The sequence below is a fragment of the Centruroides sculpturatus genome, unplaced genomic scaffold, assembly GCF_000671375.1.
Source record: "Centruroides sculpturatus isolate CEXI.00-Female unplaced genomic scaffold, Cexi_2.0 scaffold1475, whole genome shotgun sequence".
Taxonomy (NCBI): domain Eukaryota; kingdom Metazoa; phylum Arthropoda; class Arachnida; order Scorpiones; family Buthidae; genus Centruroides; species Centruroides sculpturatus.
This window is the reverse complement of record NW_019385693.1, coordinates 8,330-19,039: the sequence shown is the minus strand read 5'-3', so window position 1 is coordinate 19,039 and position 10,710 is coordinate 8,330. Positions and strand designations below refer to the sequence as shown.

At 30.6% G+C, this 10,710-nt stretch overlaps 1 long non-coding RNA gene across 1 annotated transcript in view; it reads right to left on the bottom strand.

Annotated features, from left to right (window-relative positions):
* Positions 1-4,047, bottom strand: part of LOC111641251 — a 13,091-nt gene extending 9,044 nt beyond the window's left edge. Inside the window, exon 1 of the long non-coding RNA XR_002759374.1 lies at positions 3,968-4,047. This is a non-coding gene — a long non-coding RNA (uncharacterized LOC111641251). The remainder of the gene's footprint in view (positions 1-3,967) is intronic.
* Positions 4,048-10,710: the final 6,663 nt, after the last annotated feature.

The window sequence follows — 10,710 nt, the reverse complement described above, 5'->3', positions numbered from 1 at the left end:
TTTGTCGGATTGATTCTTGTTGAATTTCATTGAATAAATTATTGTTTGATTTTTACTAAATACTGTATATAGTTTATTACTAGAAGTTTAATTAAATATTTGATTTTGTTATTGACAAACTTTGTCATTATTTAATTCGGTGCACGCTTAAAGTCCAGGCCTGGCACACTAACGCGAATCCGCATAAAGTACCCGTTAGGGAACGGCTATTTCCGGCACACAGTAGTGTCGATAATCGTTGGAAAGTCGGAAAAATAAAATAGTACTTTACAACTGGATTGATGGATGCACAATATATGGCATTCCTTTAAGTTATTTTTACTAAAGAAGAAATCAGCCAATCTTTTCAATAAGCTGAAATACAAAGAATGAATATAGTGATTAAAGTATTGTAATAATGAAATTTAAAAAAGTCATGGATGGTTTGATTGGTTTTTGAGATGAGGACTGTTTCTTAGCTTAAAGGTTACTTACTGGAGAGAGTATTATTTTAGGTTGTGTATGTTATTTGGTAGGATTTAGTAGGTTAATTTTGAGTCTAGGAACACTGAAAAATATTTCTCATATGTAGTTAATTAATATACTGGAACTTTTTAATAGACAGTAACATGTACAAAAAACACTTCTCTTACTTACTCCAGTAAGTTTTATTCTGAATTAAAAATATTTTCAGCCACATTATATTTCAGAATAATTCAGAATTAAAGTTGCTAGAGTAGGTAAGAAAGGTGTTTTTGCGCATATCCAATGTCTGTTTTCCATATGAGTTAATGATAACTGTTTTTCACTATGCCATTTTGACTTATGAAGGTTCCACAGGAATGATCTACTTTTGGATAGTGAAAGAAACCTGTATATCACTAGTAGCCAAAGTGGAAATGAAAGTAACTTTCTGAAGAGCTGCTTATCTAGAATTATCATTCTAATTTCAACTTCATAATAAGCTTAAAGTGAATTAATAAAGTAGACACTCAATAATTTGAAACAGAAGGGACAAAAATTTCTGATGAAAAAACTCAGGGCTTTTTCATCAGAAATTTTGAAGATGTTTTTAGCCAAGGTCTTCAAAACTGTCATGTGATTGTATGCATGGTACTTCACATTGGTAAACAATTCCATGTTAGTAAAAAGTAAACAATTCCATCACCATTATCTTTCCCACAGACCAAACAATATACAGCCTGAACCTTGTTCTATGTGACTTTCTATTTGTTCCATCTGAAATTGGAACTGCAGAGTCAGTGTTTTAGTTCACTAGTGGCTGTTCTAAGAAGGTTCTGAAGAGGATGTCAAAACACAGTTACCAGAATGTCTTCCAAGACTGGCAGACACATTGGACCAAATTCATACAACTCAATGGAGACTAGTACAAAAAAGGCTGTATCAACCTGGATCCTGCCTAATATATTTTGTGAGTAATAAATCCATTCTTACTCTTTTTTGACTTGCCTTTGTATTTTGTGGAAATGCTTGATTTCTCAAACTTTCCAGAATTTCAGAATTCTGACTGTGCAATCAAAGATATAATTCTACACAATACCAATCTTCAACTTTGTGAGAATATAGTCTATTCCCTTGAAGATGCAAAAGAAAGTATACAAAATTATATATGAAATAAAATCTAATACCAAAATATCCTGAAAATGATCTATTACGTAGATACCAAAACAGCAAAAATTGTTTTTGATTTTTATTAATATTTCAAATAAAGTTTCCAGATCTTAAATTCTGAGTTAGTGAAATGTGATCTCAAAACTACTTCAACTTATAGAAACACAACATCCTCCTATGGAACCAATGTATTAAGTCAAAACAAAAATAAAATTCAAGTAAAAAAGTTTGACTTATTGAGAGTCTACTGTAATAAATTCAAAAAATAAAAATTAATAATGAAAATAAAATTTCATACAAAGATTGCAATACTCCCTCAGTTTGATTTTTGGTGACAAGACATGATTGTATGTCCATAAATTTCTATGTTAATAAAATATCTTAATTAATTATAACATTAAACATTGGTTTTGCTGTGTCACTGTATTTTACTATGGTAGTAAATAATTACATTATGCATATGTATCCTATTATTATTATTACTTTTTTTATGTTTAACTTATGATGAGAGTCCTGAAATAGAACTGTTAAGTTGGGGACTACCTGAATATTCAATTTTTATTAAAGTATGTACATTTCATTTAATATCACATTACATCCATTACATTTATGTCTTTATTTCTGTCTATCTTTTCTATTTAATATATTACATGCACAACAAAGCAAAAACAAACTAGAATTATTTAACTAATTAGTTTTTTTAAGTTAAACAATAAGATTATTAGCGAGGTTGAGGCCAAAGTTTTAAATGCGAAAATGTGTATGTCGGATGTTCAGTACCACTTTCCTGTAAGCCTAGAAGTTCGACAATGGTGTTTGGATAGTCAGTGGAATCATGCTCGGCATTCCAAACACCATTGTCAAACTTCTAGGCTTACAGGAAAGTGGTACTGAATGTCCGATGTACACGTTTTCGCGTTTAAAACTTTGGCTTCAACCTCGCTATTTTATCATTAACAATGCATGCAGTTCTTTATGAAATGTTTTTAAATTCAGTACTGTGTCCCCTTAGTAATTTTTATTGAAACATCAAAATTCATTTGATAGATTTAAAGTGAGCATAACCTGAAGATATAGAAGTTTACATTGTCATTGGTTTTGTAGAAGAGATTTAAGAATATTCTGGTCGCCAATATGTTAAAGTTTATATACTTAAAATTTCTTAACTTTCAAACTATTTCAACTTTTAGCAAATTTCATTTGTTAAAAGTCATGAGATTTCATGACAGAAATTTAAATGTTTTTTTTTTTATTAAAAATAACATTTAAATTCTATAATTTTTATGCCAGTCAAAAATTACTTTTATAAATGAAGTGCTTATTTTACAGGAAAACAACAATGAATTCAAATAGGTAACACTTACAGAATTTAATATTGAAGTCCAAGTCATCTGATGTTAAGAAGGAACATTAGAAAAAGAAAAACAATTAATATATATATTACATAACATGCAACCAATATGAATTATAAGAACAGCACTAAGCATTTCAATGAAAGTACATGTACTTATATGCTATGAAATTCTCAAAATCCATGAAAAAGTGAGGGAAATATAAATATCCAGATTCCATTGAGAATAATGACAATGTCTTAGGACATTTTTTACATCATTCAGAATAAAATGGGAGAAAATTTTTTGTGGATATTTTTTTAATAAGCTATTTCAAAACACTTTATAAACAATTCAAAATGAAATTTGTGTGATAAGAATTATTAGTAAAAACGAATATGTATTGAAAAAGAAAAGGAAAGAGAACTTGTCAATGGTAAGTCAAGTCAATTTATTACTTACTAATAATTATAAACACTTTACAATAATATTAAACATTTTCAAAATACAATAGTTAAACTCTCTTTGCAAAATCTAATTAAAAATCGCTAGTATATAAATGAATTACTATCACAGATTGTTCTATAAACTACATTGTCGGTGCAATAGGACACCAAAATAGTTATTTTGTATATTTTATCCTAAGGCAGCATAGTCGACTCACAGTCTTTGATATAATTGACACAATAAATGATTGTCGTTGACAAAAATCAGATGTATAAACAAAGAAACATATTTTGCATGGATAGAAATTTCATATTGTATCAAATTTGCATAAAAATAAAAATGATAGGCTAATTCAGTATATCTTGAATAACTACATAAAATTACTTTAAGGCCACAATAGTTCACAAATATGCATAGTTATTTGATTAGCACAAAAATAGCAGTTATATATAAACAGCATTAGGATGGATCACTGAGATGATTTGGCTACTTAACTAATAATTGTTTGTTATATTTTTGTTAATGATCAAGCCTCATATGATTAGTCTTCATTAGTCGTTCGTTCTTGGCTCACTTACCTCTGAAGAGCTTGGTCTTCATCCGACTGTATGGTATTTGATGGTCGCTGTGCTCGTAGAACTTCCCATATGGTAACCTGTAATATAATTTATATGAATGTACAGTACAATGTATCACTATAGTAACTGCATCAAAACTGAAATAAAATCTAATACCAAAATATCCTGAAAATGATCTATTACGTAGATACCAAAACAGCAAAAATTGTTTTTGATTTTTATTAATATTTCAGAGATTATATAATTATAAGAAACTTATAATTATATTAAATTATTCAAATTTTGATGCTATACATTCTAGAACATGAACATTATCTGAAAACATTGTTGAAGATAACTGAACTGTAAAAACAGATTAAAATGCTACTTACATAAGAAATCATTAAGTTCTTAAATAATAGAAGAAATTGTTTTTCTTCATGAACTTTTTTAATAAGTTAAAAGTTGTTTTACTTTAACATTAAGTAGGAGTCCCTGATTTATGACCACTTATACTTAAATATATTTCTTTAATATATTAGTTTTAGTTGTTTGAGTCCAAACAATTGGTCATACTTGCTAAGCAGATAGTACAATAATTAAATGTAAACGGTAATAAACTCTTTATATAACAATAACTAATAAGTTTCTTTATGTTCAATTCTAACTCAAGTTTGCTTTATGCCATTTCACTTTTATGAAAGAGTGTTAGTTTCTGTTTTTGATAACAAAACAAAATCAAAAGAGGGTGTTTGCTTTTATGAAAAAAGGCAAAAAGCAAAAATAGCATTTAGTGTTTGTTTTGCAGCAAGCCATTTTAAGAGTTTGTGCACCCTGAGCAGTGAGAGAGATCTTTAAGTTCCTTTCCTGGGAACTACATTCAGCATCAAGTCACCATAGTTTTGAACTGCATCTGTGAGCATCATTGTTTTACATTGATTTATTTTTACATGTATCAGCAAAAATAAAATGATAAGTTTATTGCTTGACTGTGTAAGGAACCAAAGTCCGAGCGTTATTTTTATTTACTTTTATTTTGCTTATTATTCTATTTTTGTTTGGGGCTTATGTTTTGTTAGGACGAAGGTTTCCTCACCATTCACCTTAGGAACTTAAAAATAGAAGAAAAACCAACTCACCGACGAAAGAAAAGCGCCGTAGAAAAACTCGCGCACACTTGCGCTTCCCGAGCGGAAAAAAGTAAGTCCGCAACGAGAAAAGGGGGGGACCCCACAAGCACGAATTAGGGACTCGCTAAACCTTAAAGAATAAAAACGTCCCGAAAATTGTGAAAAAGAATAATGTAAAAGGTTAACGAGTAATNTTAACTAATAATTGTTTGTTATATTTTTGTTAATGATCAAGCCTCATATGATTAGTCTTCATTAGTCGTTCGTTCTTGGCTCACTTACCTCTGAAGAGCTTGGTCTTCATCCGACTGTATGGTATTTGATGGTCGCTGTGCTCGTAGAACTTCCCATATGGTAACCTGTAATATAATTTATATGAATGTACAGTACAATGTATCACTATAGTAACTGCATCAAAACTGATTCTTATATTTAGAATTCTGATTTGTACTTTATGTATTAGCTTAAAAAAAAAAAACAGAATTTTAAATTTTAAATTAATACAGTATTGTCAGAATTTATTTATTTCTTATATAATTAAGATGTCCATGGACAGTTGATTTCCACTCCATTTTAACAATTTTACCTAAGTTAAAAACTATACAAATAATTCAACATAATTTAAAGATAACTAGAATAATTACAAAATAATAAAAATATATACATAACTAGTTATAGTTATAACTATATGTTTACTAATATTCCACATTATTTTTACAATTAAAAAATAAAAGAAAAATTATGCAAGAAACACATTTAAAATAATTAAAATCACATAAATAAAGGAGATTAAAAAATAAAAGTGACAATAATAAAAAATTAAAATGGATGCAAGATATAGATGTTAATATAAAATGAATAATTATTGTTTTGTATATAGAATTTGTTTGCAGGTACTTTTAAATGTAGTATAATCTGTATGCAATATGGTTTCTATTAGTCTCGAATTATCAACTATACAATAAAAAATTGATCTTTGAGAAAGGAATAAATGGTAATATGGAGTATGTATACAAGTATCATTATGGGTTCTTTCGTTGGGGACTCTCAGACTAAGCCAATAGTTTTTATAATATTTAAAACAAAGTAAGCAGTCAAGATATTCTACATGTTTTATTGGGTCAGGTAATCTAAGCCAAATTCTTGTTATTATGGGATTTTTTGTATATGGTAGGTTGCTAAATTTATTTAGAAGAAAAAAAATCTTTTAAATTTCTTTAATAACTTTATTTAAAAGAGATGGGGCTGGGATTTTTCGAAAAATCCCTTAGTGTACATTTTCTTGACGTACCCTATTAAAACGCAATCAAAAACGCATCTGAAATAGTATAATAGAAGCCAAGTTCTTCACAGTAAGCCTTAATCCTGTCCCTCCATAAATTTCTATGTTAATAAAATATCTTAATTAATTATAACATTAAACATTGGTTTTGCTGTGTCACTGTATTTTACTATGGTAGTAAATAATTACATTATGCATATGTATCCTATTATTATTATTACTTTTTTTATGTTTAACTTATGATGAGAGTCCTGAAATAGAACTGTTAAGTTGGGGACTACCTGAATATTCAATTTTTATTAAAGTATGTACATTTCATTTAATATCACATTACATCCATTACATTTATGTCTTTATTTCTGTCTATCTTTTCTATTTAATATATTACATGCACAACAAAGCAAAAACAAACTAGAATTATTTAACTAATTAGTTTTTTTNATAGAAGCCAAGTTCTTCACAGTAAGCCTTAATCCTGTCCCTCTCCCCCACAGGGGGAATATTGAAAAATCCCTTAGTGTACATTTTCTTGACGTACCCTATTAAAACGCAATCAAAAACGCATCTGAAATAGTATAATAGAAGCCAAGTTCTTCACAGTAAGCCTTAATCCTGTCCCTCTCCCCCACAGGGGGAATATTGAAAAATCCCTTAGTGTACATTTTCTTGACGTACCCTATTAAAACGCAATCAAAAACGCAAAAAAATGCATCTAAAATAGTATAAATAAAAGCAGAGTTCTTTATGGTAAGCCTTAATCCTGTCCATCTCCCGGAGGGAATTTCGACATGTATATTATATAAAAACACGTGCATATTCAAATGCAGCATTGTGTCAAAATTTCAAAGGAATCAGTAGGAATAAACGAACATTACATTTTTATTTATATATTGGCGGGGTCTGCTAGTATTAGTATAGATATAGATATAGATAAATGTTTGTTTAGTTAATAAAAAATGAATGAGTTTTTAAAATTTTTTGTTGTCTGTTGTATTCAGAATCACAAAAACTTTATTGCAAAAGTTGTCCCCCTTGAAAATAAAATCCACCTGTCTGAGTGATTTGCTTGGATGAACACGATAACTCTGCTGATTTGTTTTCATTGGCCCACCCTGTATATGGAGATACAGCCTGCTACCATTAATCTTCCTGCCATATTTTATTTAACCTTCTAGCTAGTGCCGTGCATGTGAAGGAGACTAGTTGTGTTTGAAGTTATATGTGAACAAACAAAATATATTATATGTGGATGATACAGGGAAAAAACTTTTAATTTTAACAACATATTAATACCACATGGCAAGCAGTTTAATCAATGAGAAACAAAAACACAAAGATACTGTGGTGCATTCAATGGAATAAAAAAAAATCATTACTGTAGTCAGATTTATATGTGCAAGTGCCACAGGGCAACTGAAAACTATCCTAATCATGCTCCAACTGATTTGAAATGTTTTAAAATTTTAATTTATTAATTTTAAATTTGATCTTTAAATTTTAAAAATGGGAAGATGATGTTAACCACTTGGTGACACGTGATGCTCATCTGACATGAGTCTCCTGTCACTAGTATTGTAGTATGTACAGTACACCATAAGGCATCCGACTGGTAACATCCATCTTTAGATTCAATAGGCTTGCACTGCAGATATCAACAAATTAGAGAAAATTTAACAATTGTATTATTATTTATATGTTGGATACTTTTTATGGTTATTTTTTTTAAATGATATTCTAGCTTTAGGTTAAATTTTACTGTTTTTATGGTTTTCATTATCTTGTTGAATATTATATCATGATTTTGGTTCATTCCATTACCGATAACTCAGTCCCCACTGTTTATTAACCACTCTGCAGTGATTGACAGATATACACGTCAAGGGCGATCATGTGGCACTGGAGAACGACGTCTAAATCCGCAAAAAAATTTTAGCCAAAAATTACCGCAAAAAAATTCACATAAAAAGGAATTATGTGACAATAAAAAAAGATTTTTTCTTTACTAGATGTAACTGTTTAAAAAACTTTTTTCCGAAACGGAAACGAGACAAATGTGTGGGAAAATTCTTTAAAAATTTCCCACGCTTATTGTCCACTACATCATGATAATGCCATATCTGACTAACCCTCTCTACATAGGTTAAACTATAAATAACTATAGCACATGTAGAGGACATCGTAAGAGGATTCGATCTGAGACTAGAACAATTACACCTCAAATTCCAAATCTGCATTAACATACTCGTGTCTCAATAGACTTAATAGATTTTATTGTGAAACTCCAAATTTTATTGGCAGAACCTTAGGGTTTTTCAGAACACAAGTTGGAAAACCCTGATTTATGGTATTCAAAATTCATTACCTTTTCTGGCATATATGTCATCATCAAATGACTAGAAACACAACAAATACAACTTCATACCAAAAACTGTGAATCAATGTAAAAAAAAAAAAAAATACCAGTGTAACATGAGCAATCAGTTATTGATTAAACAAATAACAAAACAAATGTTACTTGTAGAAAGAAAAATTATCAGTACAAATGGCATACATGTGATTATACAAATACAAGGCAAAACCATTAGAAAGATAAAGAATACTGCATTATAAAATTGGCAAGAAATTAAAAACACGCTGAATGCAGCACTAACAGTAATTATAATTGTTAACACCACACTGTGTGTTTTTACTTTTTTTTTAATATACATAAGACATATCCCAAACAAATGAAAAAACTGTAGATGAAAGACCACATCTAAGCATGATGTCTAGCTGAATCAGAATGCTTAACAACATTGATCTGTCTCTAATGAACTACTTCATAAAAATGTGGATTCATTCACTACATCACAACTACATGCTGTCCAGAATGCCAGCTTGGCACTGTTTGCATAATATGGGATTTAAGTCACAAATGAACACAAAAAAAGCACCAATGTTGACTACAGTACAAAAGAAATTATGGCTTAATTACTGCAAAAAACTGGATGTACTCCTTATAATTAATTCAACATATACCTAAATCCAGTAGCAAAAAACAAATTTAATAACTAAAGTAACGTTTTTGATGTTATTCAAAAATCATCATCAGGTTCTTACCATAGAACAGAAAACAACTTCATTTGAAGTTGGCCAACTGTATTTACATTTAATAAAATATAAAAACTATAAAAGTGACATAGTCTTCACCTACAGAGATGACCTTTTTTATAGAAGCCACACCTTGGCAATAATGTAATAGATGAAGATTGTGTATCAGTGGTGATTATGAAGATGAATATTAGAAGACATTTTGTGTTTTCTGTATTTTTATATTGTTTTACATTTTATTAAATGTGTGAGGACCCAACAGAGGTCCGAAATCATGTAAATCACGGTATTCTTATGATTAAATAATAACAATAGATCAAATATGGGAGGAAGAGGAAAATCCCATAATTTAAACAATGTGGCACAAAATGTAAACAATGAGTCCCGGATGACTCCAACATGTGTTAAATGAACTGTCAATGTCAAAATGAAAAGTTATAAGTCAGACACAAGTGATCATAAACAGGTAGAACTTTGACCCTAGCACTCATAAATAATCAATCTAGGGAAACAATTTCGGAAAAGAGAGAAAGATTTAAGAGAGATAAATCATTGCATATGATCGTTCGAGTACCCAGACGACAGAAATCGCGAATAACTAAATTATGAGTGCGAGTCTTGAATTTTGTCAACAAGAACAATCGACAGAACGGCATCGAGCAGATACCTGGAATCGGACCTTCCCCATGACCCGAGTCATTCTCGGTTTCCCCAAAACAAAAGAGACCAATCGGGAAGCGAGGAAGGGGACGGGGGGCCAATCAGAAGTCTGAATAGTGGGAGAAAAAACTATAAAAATCAGAAATTCAAGGTCGGAGAAAGGGTCTCCTCTGTATTCCACAAAAGGTCGTGACTTATATTGTGGTGTGTCATTGCCAAGAACTTTGGACTCCACCGCTTCCTCCTTCCGATTGTCCGCCTTGCTCAGCGACCTCATCTCGTACACCCTGGGGCTGGCCCCAGGGTGTACGAGATGAGGTCGCTGAGCAAGGCGGACAATCGGAAGGAGGAAGCGGTGGAGTCCAAAGTTCTTGGCAATGACACACCACAATATAGACAGATGCCGAAGTTCTCGCCTCTCCGCATCTTCGACAAGAAGAACCTAGTGAAGGACTGTTGATTGTCAATGGAAGCATAAATGTTAACAGATAAACGGCTTTCTTGTGTAAAACACTTGCCATCATTTGCCTCCTCCGTCACAGCCCACATACAACCTTCCCTTAGGTAGGATCTATTAATCCTGACATGGGATTAATAGATCC